Source organism: Tenrec ecaudatus, assembly GCF_050624435.1.
Source record: "Tenrec ecaudatus isolate mTenEca1 chromosome 5 unlocalized genomic scaffold, mTenEca1.hap1 SUPER_5_unloc_4, whole genome shotgun sequence".
In the NCBI taxonomy this organism is placed as follows: domain Eukaryota; kingdom Metazoa; phylum Chordata; class Mammalia; order Afrosoricida; family Tenrecidae; genus Tenrec; species Tenrec ecaudatus.
Genome location: NW_027457602.1, coordinates 393969 through 412267, shown reverse-complemented (window position 1 = coordinate 412267; position 18299 = coordinate 393969). Strand labels below are relative to the sequence as shown.

At 48.6% G+C, this 18299-nt stretch overlaps 1 long non-coding RNA gene across 5 annotated transcripts in view; it reads right to left on the bottom strand.

Annotated features, from left to right (window-relative positions):
• Positions 1–18299, bottom strand: part of LOC142435873 (uncharacterized) — a 375388-nt gene that overhangs the window by 160688 nt on the left and 196401 nt on the right. The gene's annotated exons all lie outside the window — the stretch shown is intronic.

Sequence of the window (18299 nt, the reverse complement as noted above, 5' to 3'; positions counted from 1 at the left end):
CCAGGGAGCAGCTCATAAAAAGAACAAGAAGAATCGCAAAGGAGGGTGTGCTCCAGCACCACTTCGTCCAGCTGCAGACACATGAAGGCAAAGTTTCCTTTGCTTTCAGTCAAGTTTATGATTTCCGCGGCATCCCTTACCAACACCTTCACAAAGATCTAGGTTCTTGGGTTGTTTCGTTCCAGGGCGGACATCACCTTGGTAAAGCCACACTCTAAGGACAGCTCATGGTCCAAGAATTCCACCTATATGTTTTGAAAGGGGCCATGTTAAAACCCCTGGCTCAGACTTTCAGGACTGGGCACAATACAGCAAACCCACCATGGGGACAGCAGGATTTGGTAACACTCTCATCTCCATCACAACCTGGACCTGGCAAAGCTATTTTCTTCCACTCACCATCTTTCAATCAATATTTACTCAGCTATTAGTTGCTCCCCAGGCTCAGCATCAGAAAAGTGTTCAAACGTTACCTAATTGTCCATCTAATGGTAGAGGTCTGTGCAAGGGATATGAGAGCAAGAGGCTCAGAGATGATCAGTGGGTAACGAGAGAGGGATTCACCTTTATCATTTGTAGAAAGCCCCTGGCAGACTTTCCCTGGAGCAAGCAAATAAAGCTGCTCCCGGCTCAGCTCCATTCCTGATCTGGTCTTGCCATGAGACTATCCAGGCTTTGTCCCAACCCCACGTTCTGGAAACCACGAGTGGAAGGAGGTGGATCTTGGGGATACCATGGAAAAGAATGGGCATTGCACAACACTTCATTGTACTCATATGGAGCTTATACAAAGGCCAAGAGATAGAACCAGGTGAGACTGTGAACAGGACAAGGTGATACTGCATGGTTTAAAATCAGAAAAGGTGTGCATCAGGGTTGTATCCTTTCACTGTTTTTATTCCATCTGTATGCTGAGCAATTTATACAAGAAGCTGGCCTATGTGAAAAAGAACATGGCATCAGGATTAGAGGAAGACCCAAGTAATGTCATTAGGAACATTTTCTCACTAAAAATTTTAGGTCATGGCATCAAAAAAGTGTCATTTTAACCTAAATGGGTTTTTAGACCAGTGAAATAACAGCGAGAGTGAGTCAGCATTGTGCACAGAATTGAGCGATACTGGTTCTTTGGGAAATTCATAATCCAACACTGACACTGCTGAGATAAAGGATGACAGTGAGGAAGATTCTACACCTGAGCTCTGTGATGGGCCAACGTGGTGCTCTACTCTCTTCAGGAATGGATGAGCCAGCTCCACCAAGATTCCCCTTTACTGGAGCACCTGCTATGTATGTAGACGTTGAACACAAGAACGCTTTGGCGTTCCTACAATGATTTCTGACCGATGAGGTCATCGAAAAATTGATTATGATAGCCCGGAGGTTTACTTTCAGGTTTTAACCCCTCTTCAGTTAATTTCTGTGCATGGGGGAAGGTTTGGGGCTTGCTTCATTTTCCTACATACGGTATCTCAGTTTGTCCAACACCATTTGTTGAGCAAGCAGAATTTGTCCCTTTGGATATTTCTGTGTCCTTTTTCGAAGGCTAGTTTCCTGTTGACTGGTGAATATATGTGTAGCTTTTCTGTTCGAATCCATTGATCTATATACCTCTCAGTGTACCAATACACTGCTCTCCCTTAGGGAAAAACAACAACAAAAGTTGTATGAGCCCCTATATAATGATTTTTTTTAATGGACGATGAACTATTTTCCAGGCCAGCACTATCCTATGTTTGAGCACATTGCTGCAGCCACTGTGTCAATCCATCATGCCTTATAGCCTGCGGTACTCATGTTCAGGTATAGTGTTCTGCCATTCACAAGGTTCACACTGGCCAGTTCTTTCAGAAGTGGAAGACCAGGTCCTCCTCCCTCGTCTCTCTGTCTGGAAACTGCTGAAGTCTACCTGCAGTGAGTGACCCAGCAGGCATTTGAACTACTGGCTGCAAAATTTCCACCATTACAGCCAAATGCAGGCCACCACAGTACAACAGACAGTAACAGCATCTTAACACCACACAAAGGCTCCTCCCTGGGGAGACCACGTGTTCAGGCAATTGCTGCTGTTACACATGTAAGTGGGGGCTACATGAAGTCGCACCATCTCCTGTGGCCCTTCCAGGAACAGGCCATTCTGCTGTTGTTTCTACTGGACTTAGGCTCAGCTGCCAACCTGCCCTCTGCACGCATTCTTCTCCTTACCCTTCCATGTCACCTTCTCTTTGCCCAAGTCAATACTGCTGGTCAGTCACCTACTGGTGGATGCTTGCTTCTGAAGTTTCTGAACCACATTTCCCCATGGTTATGAGACATTGCTGCTGCCACTGCGCGCATTTAACAGGTTACTTTACACCTTCAATGAGAAATCTAGGGGAATAGAAAGAAAGCTTCTTCTTTCTCCCAAGGAGTGGGTGGTGGTTTTGAACCGTTTCCCTTGAGGTTAGCAGCCCAATGTGTAACCCACTACACCAGTAGAGCCTTGGTGGCACTGTCCAGCAATTATTAGACTGCTAAATATGAGGTCAGGGTTTCAAACCTACCAACTTCTCCTTGGGAGAACGATAAAGCTGTTCCCATAAAAGACTGACAGCTCCAGAAGCCCTCTATAGGGTGGCTATGAGTTGGAATTTTGCGGTCATTTAGGGCTTTTTGGTGGCATGTGATTTTTTAGGGCTTTTAGGTTGTTTGTGGACGTTCAAGGTGTGTTTGGGGCATTCGGGTGGTTTGGGGTTTTTAGGGTGTTTTATAAGATTTTAGGGAGTGTTTAAGGGATTTAGGGGTGGTTTTTTAGAGTGTATAGGTATTTTTCAGCACAATAGGGTGTTTTTAGTGATGTTGCAGAGTTCCTTAGGGATTTTAGGGTATTTTTAATATTATATGTGTTTTTTTCCCCCAGCATTTTAGGTTTTCTTAGGGCTTTCATGGTGTTTTCAGGGCATATATGGGGTTTAGGAATGTTTAGGGTTTGGGAATCTTCTAAGGATGATTTTTGGAAGTTTCACATGTTTGGGTGGGCATTTGGTGTTTTTTTGTGGCTTTAGAGTGTTTATGGGATCCTGTCAATTTGCAGCTTTAATTCCGCAAAGAAAAGTCAGACAGCAAGCCAGAAAGGAGCAGGAAATGAAGGGGAAGCCCAGGCCACATGTTACAGCTGCCAAGTCCGGAGAACCTAGGTGTGGTCGTTGGCTACCTGGGACCGGGAGTGGGGCTGTGCTCCTGCCCAAGGGTGCTAGGGAGTAAACCAATCTCAGCTGGACGTTTGGCTTTTCTACTAATTAGCCGACTCCATGAACTTTCCCAAGGGCAGCTGGCGAATTGCCAGGGGAACCCAGCTAGACCCCCCACACAAAAGCACAGGGATGGTTACAGGAACAGGAGGTTTCACACAGTGGATGTGCAGGGCTTGGGGTCGGGATTGGGGGCCAAGGTGAGGAAGGGGCAGCAATAAGGCCTGGTCCCAAATAATCAGATACTGAGCAATAAAAGTACAAGGACTGCCAAGAGAACATGGGGACAAAGGATGGCTGGACTTCATTTGATATCTTTGGACGTGCTGTCAGGAGAGACCAGTCCCTGAAGGGACATCAAGTCCATGAAGGACATGATGCTTGGCAAAAAGTGGAGGACGGGCAATAAAACAGCTCGAACCAGTGGCTACACCAGTGGGCATAGTAACAATGGTGAGGATGGTTCGAGACCTGGCAGTGTTTTATTTTACTGCTTGTGTTTTTCTAGAACTGTCTTTCCTGGATGCACGAGGAAGGATAACTGTGCTTGTGGGAAGCAAATGCACAGTGGGCAGCGCTTTGGCCAACATAGGTACACCACCGGCACACAGTGCCCCCTTACTTGGCATCGAAAGTGACACGGTTTGTCTTTCCCCAGAGCTCTCCAGCCCTGGGGGAAGCGGCCCTGCCTTCGGCGCACCGCCAGGGGGCAGCACTGCTGCTCTCTCACTGGCTACATCTGTGAGGACCCAGAGAGCAGCTCCTTTCTGCTGCTCTCCTCTCAGACTTCTGCCAGAAGCCTTGGCTCGTCCTGGATCCTCCCTTGATTCCCACTCTGCACCTTTGGGGACGCCCAGCCCATTAACTCTCTCCCATCCTTCCTTGCTGCCTCTTGTCCAGATGCCTGAGCTGGGCTTCAAGTAGTTGTAATGTTATGCTTAGGTGAGATGTGTTCAGCTTGTTTACTGTCTGTATACAAGAAAAGAGTGCAGCCCAAGACATCCACCCTTTTGTTCCTCTATGGAAAGCCTGTTACGTGTCATAGTCTTCTCTCTGTGCAGTGCTTTCCTCTGCTGCTGATGCTTTTACATGAAATAGGACTCGGTGTGTCACCGCTACAGGAAATTATCTCTGAAAAAATAATATGCCCAGAACTCAGAAACAGTGTCAGCTTGCATCTGGCATCATGGAAGCATCATGGGTGTGTTTCCATTCATTCGCTCCTGAGTGTCACATGTTAAACTCAGTGCATAGCATAAACAGCAGCAGGCACAAACTGAGACAAAGCACACCCTTTGCTGTGAAGCACATTCCGACTCCTGGCTGCCCCTGTGCCACAGAGTAGAACTGCCCCGCAGGGGCTCCCTAGCTGTCATCTTTACAGAGGCACATGGCCACACCTCCCTTTTGGGAAGCCACTGGGTAGGTTTGAACTTCGGGGTTGTAGTAGTTGATGTTGTAGAGCCCTGGAGTCAGTTCGGATTCATAGGGGCCTGTGCACTAGAGAGAGAAACAAAGCCCAGTCCTGCGCCATCCTCGCACTTGTTACTGTATTTGAGCCGATTCTCGCAGCCACGGTGTCAATCCACCTAAGTAAGGGTCTTCCTCTTGTTTGCTAACCCTCTGCCAAAAATGACGCCCTTCTTGCAGGACTGGTTCCACCATAGTAATATGTCCAAAGTACCTGAGACAACGTCTCCGCATCCTCTTTCAGATCTCCTGCCTTTAGTTTGTCAGCTCACTTCGATGGAGTCGATGCTGAGCCATAGCGACTCTATGAGATCAGAGCAGAACTATCTCTGTGGGTTTCCCAAAGGCTAACTCTATGGGAGTAGAACGCCTCATCCTTTTCTTCTGAGGACTGACTGGTGGTTCCCCACTGCTGACATTACAGTTGACACCCAAGGCATAAGGTACTATGCCACCAGAAGTCCCTTGCCCCTGTGCAATAACCAACACCACCTACACACAAAACCCACCCCTTCTCTGTCAGTTGGATGTATGGTGATGGCTTGAGTTGCTATGAAATTGGAAGCTACTAGGGGGAACCCGACAAAAACTACAATTTTTTCAAAACTATGCATTTAAATTTTTTATCCCCTTCATAGTACTCTCCATTACACTTCACACATTTGTCTAATCTGTGATTACATTCTTGGAAACATTTTTCAAACTCAGCAGTTTGGGTGACACCCTTGTTTTTTCTCCCCCTCTTCTGTGTTGTCAAACCACTGTCCTTCATTCATGGAAACAGAAAGAAGTCACATGGAGTGAGTTCAGGTGATTAGGATATGAGGGACAAGAGAGGCATGCTTTTTTGGGGGATGTTTTCATACTGTTATTTCTTTTCTCTTTTTTTATAATCAATTTTTGGGGCCTCATACAACTCTTATCACAATTGATACATACATCATATTTGTACATTCATTGCCCTCATCATTCTGAAAACATTTGCTCTCCACTTAATCCGCTGGCATCAGCTGATAATTATTCCCCATCCCTCATGAACCCTGAATAATTTCTAAATTATTATTTTGTCATATCTTACACTATACAATATCTCCCTTCAGCCACTTTTCTGTTGTCTGTCCCCCAGGGAGATGGTTATATGTAGATCCTTGTAATCCGTTTCCCCTTTCCATTCCTCCCTCCCTCTACCCTCCTCGTATCGCCACTCTCACCACTGGTCCTGAAGGGATCATCGGCCCTGGATTCCCTGTGTTTCCAGTTCCTATCTGTACCAGTGTACATCCTCAGGTCTAGCTAGATTTGTAAGGTAGAATGGGGATCATTTTAGTTGTGGGGGAAGAAGCATTTAGGAGCTAGAGGAAAGTTGTATGTTTCATTGTTGCTACAGTGCACCCTGACTGGCTCCTCTCCTCCCTGCTACCCTTCTGTAAGGGGATGTCCAATTATCTACAAATGAGCTTTGGGTTTTCACTCCATACTCCCCCGTATTCACAAAGATATGATTTTTTTGTTCCGATGATGTCTGATACCTGATTCTTCCGACACCTCGTGATCACACATGCTGGTGTGCTTCTTTCATGTGGGCTTTGTTGCTTCTCAGCTACATGACCACTTGTTTAACTTCAAGCTTTTAAGACCCCAGAATGTATAACTTTTGATAGCCGACCACCATCAACTTCAGTCACCACATTTGCTTATGCACCCATTTGCCTCCAGCAATTGTGTTGGTGAGGTGAGCATCACGGAATGCCACTTTAATACAACAAAGTATTTTTGCATTGAGGGAGTACTTGAATGGAGGCCCAATGTACATCTGTTACCTTAATACTAAACCTATAAATATATGCATATAGATCTATTTCCCCATCGTTATACATAAATATATTTACATATGCACATGCCTTTATTTAGACCTCTATAAATGCCCTTTGCTTCCTACCTCTTTCCTTGATTTCCTTTTACTTTCTGATTGTCCCACTCTCATGTTCAGCCTTCATTTGTGTTTCAGTAATTCCTCTAGGTTACATTACTCTTGGTTACACTCTACCAAGCCTCCTACACCCTCCTCACCATCTATTTGGATCACTTGGTGTTCCCTTGTCCCTGGGTTTGTTAACAGCACTTCCTTTTTCCCTACACCCCCCTTTCCCATCTCCCTCCCCCAGCTGTCAGTCCCATTGTTTTCTCCTCCAGATTGTTCATCCAGCCTATCTCATTTAGACAGACCTGTGGAAATCATAGCATGCACAAAAACGAGACAGAGCAAACCCAAGCAACAAAATGAAACAAAAGAACAACACCACCACCAACAAGCCAATGACAAAAAGCAAAACAAAACACAAGAAAGAAAAGCTTTTAGTTAGTTCAAGGACTGTTTGTTGGCCTTTAGGAGTGCTTTCTCATAGAGTATGATGGGTCAGCTAGCCCTGGCCCCAAAGTCTATTTTTGGTATTCCCTGGGGACTTCGTTGCTCTGTTCCCCTTCCTGTTCTGTTGTTCACCCTTAGTATTTTGCCTCGGTGTGCTGGGATCAGATCGGGCGATAGAGGCATGCTGTTTTTTGTGTGTGAGCAGGTGCACTGTCATGGTGGCAAAACCAGTCCCCTGTCTACCACTAATCAGTCCTTTTTATTTTAAATAAATCATTTTATTGGGGGATCTTACAGCTCTTGTAACAATTCATACACCAATTTGTATGAAGCACATTTGTACATACATTGCTATCATCATTTCCAAACATGTTCTTTCTCCTTGAGCTCCTTTTTTCCCCTCCTCCCACCCACGTGAACCACTGATACTTTATACATACTTTTTATTTTTATATTTTACGCCTCTGCTGTATCCCTTCACCCAAACTTCTGCTGTTTGTTCCCCTGGGTGGTGGAGTGGGGCTGTATGTCCATCATTGAGATTGGTTTCCCCTTTCTTCTGCTTCTCCCCCCTACCTTCCCTCGTGGTGTTGCTACTCTCAGTATTGGTCCTGAGGGGTTTATCTGTCCTGGATTCTGTGTGTCGGAACTTCTAGTCAATAGCAGTGTGCAAGCTCTGGTCTAGCCAGACAACTCAGACCTTCTTACACAATATCTTCAGAACCTCTATATAGGAAGCTTGATTAACAGTCTGACCTAGTGCAATGACTAAACTCCAAATGCACTATCACCCTCACATCAACAAAACCAAACAAATGAGCATCTTCTTGAAGTTTGAGTTCACTTGACGAGGTGTATTTGAGTGAGGTGATGATGGCGTCTTACACTGACTTGATTTATGTTTGCATTCTGGCTTGTGAGAAGAGCACAAGGTCTTGTCACCAGCAATGACCTTGGGAAAAAAGTGTGGGTGCACTAGCTCAGAGCAAGTTGCCAGATGCCTGCCCAAACAGGAGAATGTATATTTTGAAATGTGTACCCAGTGGAGCTTTGTACCGCTTGGTTTTTTGGCGGGGGTGGGGTGGGGGTGGGTGGAAGGCCGGCTACTCCTTTGTAGGTTAGATAATCTGAGATGTGCTATTTGAAATTTCCTGGGGCCAGTTTTAGACAAAACTAGAAAAGTTAATTTTGCTGTATGGAAAAATCTGACAGTCTGGAAGTATCTAATTTTCCTCACATGCCATCATTCCCCTAGTAGCATTATTCTTAGTTAAAGCTCTCCTCTGTTCCTCCTTAGGGTTTCCCCCACTACCTGATGTTCCTTTTCTCCTACTCATCATCAAGGGACTTGTGTCCAAAGTGAGGACAGCAAATAATTAAGAGACCCTCCTGACTCTCTGTTAAGAAGGGTGCTCTGGTGCATGCGTGTGTTTATGTGTGCACATACAATCGCATTTGAATTTTGTTGGAAGAGGCTTCATAGAGACAGAGAGTGACATGGTTAGAGCTGCTGCACATGTAGAGCACTGTACTCTATGGTGTTCTAATTCAAATGCATGTAAGGTCCAAGAGAGGTAATAGAAGCAAGTGACCAGGGTCAGGGAAGGCAGCAGGAGGAACTGAGGGAGCCTGAATGCCTCACACCCTGCCAGTTTCACTGATTCTTGGATGGGAGAGTACCAACCTAGTGCTGTGAAATCTTCGCAGTTTTCAGAGGCTTGGGGGATTTAAATTTTGTATGTAAAAAATAGACATCAAAAATGCTTGTAATTTATTGATTTCGATAAACACACTGAATGCCAGTACTCAAGTCAAAAAAAACCAAACTGACAGCCATCGAGTCTTTGCCAACTCATAGTGACCCTATTAGACAGGGTAGAACTGCCCCTCAGTTCAGCTCCCAGCCCTGGAGGCCCACCAGTTCCTCGTTATTATCATGAGGAATACTATTTTCACAAGAGCATTACATACCCCTAGAGACTAAACCATAAAGCCATATAGGCTTTGACCATCAATTCTGATATGCTTTTTCCTCAAACTGATGGGTCATTTGATGGAATCCTTGTATTATTTCCCTAACATAAAAATTAATCAAGCAAAGGAGATTCAGTGCTCAGTACTACAGCCCCTTATTTAGAGATTAACTCTTAAAAACCACCACCACCACCACCACCACCACCACCACCACCACCACCGCCACCTTATCTATGTTGATAAAAACTTGAGTAGGCTGTATAAATATCTCAAGTATTTAGGATAAAATGGATTCTTATTCTACTGTCACATATTTAGTTTGAGTTATGTGTTTCCATCTGAACACAAATTAAATAGACCTCATTGACATCTTTTCAAAATGCCATAAAAATTAAATGATTACCTTAAAAGATACTCAGTATAATTAGGCATCAGAAAAATGTACATCAACACTAGAGCGAGATAGTGTTTCAACCCATCAAGATGACACTAGCCAAGAATATTAAAAATACCATTGAGTGCTGGAAGAATGAACAGATTTGTGTCAGAAGAACAGTCTGAGAGGTCCTTAGAAGCAAGCACGGGGAGACTTCACATGCTTTGGGTATGTTATCAGGAGATGCCAGTCCCTGGAAAAGGCTGAAATGTTAGGTTCAAGTATAACAACAGTTTTGAAGATGGTGTAGGACTGCGCAGTGGTTCATTCTGCCTTGAGTTGGAACTGACTCAATAGCACCTAATGCTAAAAGCTAGATGCTTTTGATCCTAAATGAAAAGTGGATGGTCCAGCCTCCATACCAGCTACGTGGACAACTGCCCCTCCCCCCAGAAGAATTTACTTTAGAAGACGGCACTGAACCTGTAGCTAGGGGAGATGGACATGTCTGATCAGAGCACACAGGGGCAAATGAAGGGGGAGGAAGAGAGTGGAGCACACACTGGTCCACCAGGCTTGGAGGATGATTTTGGCACTCTGAACAGCCAATGTACAGAGTGGACCATATGGCTGATCCCACTATGAGACATGCCATCCCTTGCTGGCCCAGGGCCCTATGGGGACAATACCGGAGACTCTGTGTTGGGACTGACCCGACTGGCCCTCCAACACGGAGGCAAATCACTAAAAGCATGCAGCAGAGCAACCATGGGAGCAGAGCGGGTAGCCCCTGAGGGAGTACAAAGGACAGACTCTGGGGCCAGAGCATGATACGCCATCAGACCTGACTGAAGGACACACCTATAGAAAAAAAAAAAAATCAGACCTTGATCTATTTACAGGTTTTTCTTTCTTAAAAATTTTTTTTGTCTTTTAATTAATTTACTCTTTTATTGATCATTGGTTTTCTGTTGTTGTTTTTTTGTCATCACTGTGTTCTCACCCATCGCCTATCTTGCTATGGTTTGATTTTTGGTGCATATTATTATCTCAACAGATCTATCTAGATAAGATAGGCTGGAAGAATAGGCTGGAGGAGAAAACAACAGGACCAATGGTTCCCGGGGACATGGGAGAGAGAGAGGAGGGGGTAAGGAGGTGATGCTGACCAATCCAGCGACAGGGGAGCAACAAGTAATCCAAAATCCGTCGCAAGGAGGGTGTGAGAAGCCTGGTAGGTATTCAGCAAGGGCAATGTAACCAAGAGAAATTACTCAAACCCAAGTGAAAGCTGAGCATGATAGTCGGACAAGAGGAAAGTAAAAGTAAATAGAGGAAAGAACTAGGTGACAAAGGGTATTTCTAGAGGTCTACATACTGGCATGTACATATGTAAATATATTTATACAGGAGGGTTCGTAAATAGATCAACGTGCATATATTTATAGACTTAGTATTAAGGCAGTAGATGGACATTGCCAAATACTTACTCAATGCAAGAACACGTTATATTAAATTGGCATTCCATGATGAACACCTTTCCAACATGATGGTTGAAGAAAAATGTGTGCACTAGCAAATGTGGTGAAGAAAGCTGATGGTGCCTGGCTATCAAAAGTTATAGCATCTGGGATCTTACAGGCTTGAAAATAAAGAAGCGGCCATCTAGCTCAGAAGCAACAAAGCCCACATGGAGGAAGCACACCAGCCTGTGTGACCATGAACTGTTGAAGGGATCAGATATCAAGCATCAAAGAACACAAAAATCATGTCATTGTAAATGAGGGTGAGTGCAGAGTGGAGACTCAAAGCCCATTGGTAGGTAACTGGACACCCCCTTCCTGAAGGGATGTGGGGACGAGATAAGCCAGTCAGGGTGCAGGGTAGCAACAATGAAACATGTTTCCTCTAGTTCCTAAATGCTTCCTCCCCCCACTATCATGATCCAAATTCTACTTTACAAATCTGGCTAGACAAGGGGATGTACAGAGAGATCGCCTTGGAGATTGGGTGGATGTTCCCACAGTAGCGTGGAGCCTCACAAGTGGTGGTCAGGCGTTTCCCACAGTCACTTGTAGGACCTCAGGATTTAGGCTGGGGATGCCCCCACTTTTTATAGGGGAGAACAACCTGTGGCTTAGTGTGTGGGAGAGGACCAGCGTGAATTCCCCAGCTGCTTGCCACGCCAATAAGTGGGGGGTGGGAGCTCCCTCAGTTGGGCCTTCAGGTTTGCCCTAGGCAGAGGGGAGTGGCCTGGAGACAGCTATTGTCTTGTGATGGGAAAGAGAGTGAAAGGAGAGGAAAAAGAGAGAAAGAGGAAGACACAGACTGGGGCAATAATGCCAACCAGACTGACAACCACTCACCCACAGACAACTAAAATGCACAGAGTAAACAAAGGTGACAACAGTAAAAAAAAAAAAAGAAAGAAAGAAAAGAAAAGAAAACAACTAAAAAGGAGAACCAAATCTGTGGAGGCTGTGGTAGGAAGTAGAGAAGAGCTAGATGGAGCGGAGAAAAGCAGAACACCTTTAAGAAGAGCCCAATAAAAGGAAAAAGAGAGAAGAGAAAAGGAAGGAGGAGGAGAGAGTATTTTTTAAATGGTTAAAGAAATAACTGACCCTGTGTTATGCTGTGTGTAGCTCTGACTCGTCCTGTGTGCAGTACTGTCTTAGGGGTCAGGCTGCCCACTAGGAGGACAGGGTTGCCCTAGGCAGAGTGTAGGGCTCTGGAAACCAGCAGTGGTATGTGCAAGCAATGAGAGGGAGCAGAGAGAATCGTACAAGCTAAGAGAGAGGTGAAGAAAGCAAAGACAGAAAGAGGAAAGAAAGAAAAAGAGAATAAAGAGAAAGAAGGAAATAAATCCAACTGAGTTCACTAAGGTTGGCTGTGATGGTAAAGAGCAAGGAGAGAGAGAAGGAGGAAATAAAGTATAAAGTAGTAGCTGATCCCTGATTGCTTGGATGAGGGGCCAGAGGGGTTTAGACACTGCTCCAACATGGCAGGTCAGTGTGCCCTTTTAATGCCGGGACCCAGTGGTGCTGGGCAGAATTGCCCTAGTTGACGAGATCACCTTAGGGGCATGACGGAGGTTTCTTCAACGGTGCAGCGCACTGTAGGTGTTTGTCCCAGGTGCCTTGTGTGGTGTACAGCACTCCCACACAGGGCAGGCTGGAGTGCCTCCTGCTATTTGGGTTGATTTGCCCTAAGCGGAGGGAAGTGACCTGGAAGCCTTTAGTGGCATATGAGAGGAGAGAGTGGGAGAGAAGAGGAAAAAGAGGGGAAAAGGGGAAAAAAAGAGGGATAAAGAAGAAAGCGAGTAAATAAAAGCCCAACACCAACCTGAGCACGTTGAAACTGAGTGCGGTGGAAAAGTTAGAAGGGCTAGTGAATACAGTGAGAATAAGTAGAGCAGTGGGTAAGGAGGTAATGATACTTGATCACCTGTCCTTGAGGCCAGAGGAATTCCAACTCTTCCTCAAGGTCACAGGGTCATGGACTTGTAAGGTCTCTCTCTCTGGCCTAAATTCCAACCCCAGTCCTTGGCTCCCCGCGAGAAAAATTTCATGCGGAAGCCGGGCTCGTGATCCAAGTGAATTTAATGAGAGTTAAAAGAAGCTTCAGGTTTTACAAGGCACCCATAGGATTCCTTTGACCATGGGGCCTGGCAGAGACTGCCTCAGGTCATGCAAGGATCTCTCTCCTCCCAGGAAGACGACCTGGACCACCCCTCTCCCTTCTGGTTCCTGCCTTTTCAAGGGTTCCCGGGGAGGCTGGTGAAGGACCCCAGGTCAATCCCATTGGCTGAACTGCAATCATCTGGCCCAGGTGGGCTGCTCCAGGTGCAACATCCATCGGAGCCCACGGGCAGGAAAATCCAGCTTTCCTATGCTGGCTCTCCTGGGCATGCGTTAATGGACTTTCCCATCCCTGATGTAGGGTTCCACAGATGCTGTGTGAGATTACTTCAAAAGCAAGATCGCGCCCGTGGCCAGGGGTCACTTGGGTGCTGGAGTACCTGCCTTGTGCTGCATGTAGCACTGCAGCAGGGGCTGGGAGGGGGCACTGGGGGGCTCCCTCAGCCCCGTCTAGGGCTCCAAGACCGGCAGGGCCTCCCCAGCTATGTGCAGAATCACTGAGAGGGAAGCTTGTTGTCCTATCTAGACTGCTGATGCTTCCTAGATCAGAGGATTTTCTTTTTTATCCCTCTGGCCAGCTAGAATGAAATTGTCTCCCACAGTCTCTGGGCTACAGCTCAGTGCTGTTTAAGGCTGACACTGCTACAGCGGGTCTTTGTTATGGTAAAAGCTGCCAGGCCCTGTGGCTGAGTTCTGGCATTCCTTAGCTAGGTTGCTTCCTATGCTGATTTATGTTAAGGGACTCCCCATGTGGTGCTTGGAGCTGAGCAACCAGACTTGGGTTTGAGTTTTAAACCAATCATTTATGTTTCACCCTTAAAAAAAATTCTACTTGTGATGTGCTCAGATTTGGTGGCTGTCAAGCTGACCCCCAGAGGGGGAGATGCAGCTTATCAGGGGGGTTGTTTACTAGTCGGCCAATTGGAACTAAATTTGCTCCCTGGACTCCCGACTTTCTGCCTTTTTCTCCCACACCATGATCTTCCTAAGGTAATAATATATTTTTTCTTCTACTCTAAATTATGGCTACCCACCACCAACCCCTGACCGTGAGCTCAAGGCATCCAACCGCATGGAGAGCTCAGTGTGGGGTTCCCCTCGTGTCTGAGATTCTGCCCCCTCTCAGGGCGTCCACCTGCAGGGATCCCTGCTCCAGGCAAGGGCATATCTGGCGCCTGCCACTTCGTCAAAATTATAGTGCTGCTTTAAAGCATTCTTGGTTTGCTTTGTGAGTGGAAATCCCACAAAAGAAGGGGTTCAGGAGAAACCCTGTTACCCTAGTTCTAATTTCAGAACTCCACCTCCCCGTTTCCTTCACCTAATTTCCTATTTTTCTGGTCTGGCAGCAGGAGCTCCAGATAGATGGGTCCTATCTGGTTGCCATTTTCTCTGAATCCCTCCATCTATTTTTTTTTTACACTCTTAAAAAGTACAAAACATTTACTCTACAAGCGCAAACAGATTTTCAAAAGCAGGGAAAAACCTGAACGTTCAGTACATGGTTCAATCGTCTTTTCATCTCTGCACCCTAACTATGCTGAGCTCCATGGAACTGCATGGAGGGGAGCTATTCTGGCGTCATCGAGCCAAGTGAGTGTTTTGAATTACCTCAAGTGAATATTTGACTGGAAAGCATAGGGTGTAAAAAAACCCTGAAATCAGATGGTGCACATCTATCACAAAGAACAGGGCCTTGTACTTAAACCTTTTTTCTGAAAATAAGCAGCCATCTAAGTGAGATGTCAACTAAGTCCGCCCAGAACAAGCAGCACAGCCAGTGTGATGCCAGGGTGATAAATAATAGAATCTCAATCTGCAGGTATGAACAAGAATCAGAGCTTAAGTTCGGAACACTCAGTTTGCAAAAGGACTCAAATGCACATGCGGGGTGAATTCCCTCTGACCACAGCCCATGGACATGAACAGATACAGTTAAGTTCAAATGTAACACCTGATCATTTGATCTCTTCAGACTAATTTTAATTTGGTTCCAGTTTTTAGTATTTTTCACTTTCTGTTCGATTGAGGTTTTTCTCTCTTTTATCATTGTTAGTTTTTCTTTTCTACTTGTTTCTTGATTTTGTTTTGTATTTTTTTTTAATACATATGAAATCCAGGAGAGGCAAATCCAGAGAGACACTAACAGAATTAACAATCTCCTAGGGACAGGCAGGGAAGATTTGGGGGAGTGAGGGGGGGGCTAACAAAAATGAATATAAAAGAAGGAAATGATGTAAACCTGATTGTGGTGAGGATTACACAAATCTTAATATGACTGAAGTATTGAATGATATATGTGAATTATATGAGAATTAAAATAAAACAAAAGCTGAGGTCAGAGATAGGGCAGCAATTTAGCCCTGAATCTCTTGGTGAAGATTGAATGCCATTTTGTGCCAAGAGCCCATTTTTCCACTCATGAAGTTTGGGGAACCGGCGGCGGCGGCGGCTCGGGACGGGGGGGGGGCGCCAGGGGAGGGGGCAGACACCAGGGGCAGCGGTGGCGGCGGTGGCGGCTCGGGGCCGGGGGGGGGGGGCGCCAGGGGAGGGGGCAGACACCAGGAGCAGCGGTGGCAGCGGTGGCTCCCGGCGCCATCTTGGGCTGATCGATGAATTGAACAAAGAGGATCAATTTCCGATCAAGCGAGTTATCAATGGGGGCCGGGGAGTGAGAGGGACTTGTCCCCGAGTCGGCCCCGCTTTTCCCGGCACTCCCCTCCTCCCCTCCGCCGCGGCCCCCCGGCGGCGAGGCAGCCCGGCGCCCCCGGGGAGGCCGCGACCGCCCGCAGCCCCCACCCCCGAGCGAGAGGCCGAGAGAGGAGAAGCCTGACCTGCAGCTGCTGTAAATCAAAGCGCTTCCAATATTGAAACATCGATCCCACATTGGCCGCCATCTTGAGACATATTGAGACGGAGTGAGAGGCTGATAGAGAGGGGGCTGGAGTTCAGGAGCCGCCAGGAGGCAGCAGGCGGGCGGCGCCAAAACCCGGCCTGGAGCCGGCCGCCGCCGCCGCCGCCACAGAGGAGAGCGGACTCCTCCTCACGGCGCCACCGCCGCCAGGGCGAGCCGAGCCGGAGCCGGAGTCGGAGGCCGAGGGCGCGGCGGCAGCTGGCCCGGCCTCGCGCGCGGCCGCCCGTCCCCCGCCCCCCGCCAGCGGCCGAACGAGCGACCCGCCCGCGACCCCCGCCACTCCCAACCCCCAGCCCCGGCCGGCGGCCGCCCGGCTCGGCGCGGCCCGGCCCCGAGGGGGCGCTGGAGGGCGGCGAGAGGGCAGCCCCGCGGCCCGCCGAGGCCCATGCCCGGCTCACCTGGCGCGGGGGGGCGCGGAGGGAGGGGGCCCTGGCGGCGGCGGAGCGCAGCCCCCCGCCCGCCTCTACGCCCGGGCGCTGGGTGCCGGCGACGCGCCGGGGGTCGTCGGTCGTCCTGCTGGGCGCCCGCCCGCCCGCGGAGCCGCCGCGACCACCTGCCTGAGCCCAGACCCCCGCACGGCGCAGGCCTCAGCGCACCCGCGCGTGTGCCCGAAGCCTTGACCGTGGGCGGCCCCGCCAGCCAGGGCCTCAAGGACCCAGCACCCCAGAGCGCCCTTGCTGGGGGAGGGCAGGGGCGTGGGGAGGCATCAGCCCCTGACCCTCTTGAACTTGCACCCGCCAGCGTCCCACGCCGGGGCCCCAGAGTCCCCGCTCAACACCACCCGGTGACCCAGGGCCCCCGAGCTGTCGCCGCCGACTTTTCACGACCGGAAAAGTCTCGAGGCGCAGTCCTTGCAGCCCCAGAGGCGCGTCTGGGGAACAGCCCCGGAAACTTCCAGGGCTGCGGACCCCCTGGTTGGGTATTCGTTTGGAGGCAGACATTTGGGAAACCGAATTCAAAAACAGAAAGCAAGGCGAAAACGGCGACATGGGGACCGAATCCGAATAGCACGATCCCTCTTGATTGGCTTCCTCACGGACACCTGGCAAAAGCATGTTTGGGGATGGTCCTAAGTGTTGACACGCACGTGTGGCTCGGCGCTTCCAGTGGGACACCGCGCCGCGCTGGCTCGCACTGCAAGTAAAGTGCAGTTAGATCAAACCAATCCCCATCTCCAGGACTCGGGGTACATAAACCCTGTAGGGACTCCAAACTAAAATGCATATACGTGGGAGAGCATTCCTTTTCCCACTGGGCTGGGTGTGTGCCACTGATCAGGCGAGCGGGGTCGGCCTGCGTGAATGGATGGAGGAACCAGAAACGAGACGACGCAACATTCGAGGAGCCGCGCGTCCCCACGGTCTCGCGCTGCTGACCAAGGGGGGTCTCTCGTTTTATCCAGCCGCAGGTCGTGCGACACCCCCGCTCGCAGCCCCTCGGGGGGGCCCCGCGGGCAGGAAGACGGTGGGGTGCGCGAGGGCGTCGAGGGGCGCGTCCCGAGTCCCCGCCTGCAAGGCCGCCCGTGCGCCCTGCGGGGCGCTCCCAGCCTCCAGCTGCGCTGGGCGGCCCGTAGCGCGCGACGCCCGGGCCCGTGCACCCAGCGGGCGGGTGGCCGCCTCCTCAAGTTCTTAATGCTTCCTCTTGCCCCACTAACCAGAACCCAGTTCTACCATACTAATCTGGCCAAACTAGAGAAGGTATTGTAGTACCGATAGGAATTTCAAACACGGGGAATCCAGGGTGGATGGGCCTGTGAGGACCAGTGTTATGAGTGGAGATACTGGGAGGGTGGAGGAAAGGCAGGATGGAAAGTGGGAACCGATTACAAGGATCTTCATTGACCTCAAAAGAAAGGTGGGTGAAGATATGACAAAAGAATTAGTACATTTCCAAGGATTGATGAGGGATGGGTGGCGGGCATTGAGGGGGGGAAAAATGAGGAGCTGAGGCCAGGGGCTTGGGTGAAGAGTGGAGATTTTGAGAATAATGAGGGCAATTAATGGTCAGATGTGCTTCAAACAGCTGATGTATATATGGATTGTGGTTAGTGTTGTAAGAGCCCCTAATAAAATGATCATAAAAGAAACAAAAATAATCTGGGCAGAGGGCTCATGCAAGGATGATCTCAGGCTGGATTAGACCAGTCAAAACAGCTACTGGAGTCGCCTCACCCTGTGTCAATTCCTGAGTCAGGCATGAAGCTTAGGGCCCACAGCCCCAGCAGCTGGCCAGTGAGGGACGTGGGTCTCTGAGGCCATTCCACAGGGGGAATGGTCCTCTGTGCTGCAGGGCCCACCCTCCTATGTAAGCGTGCTGTCTGGGACAGGGCTTA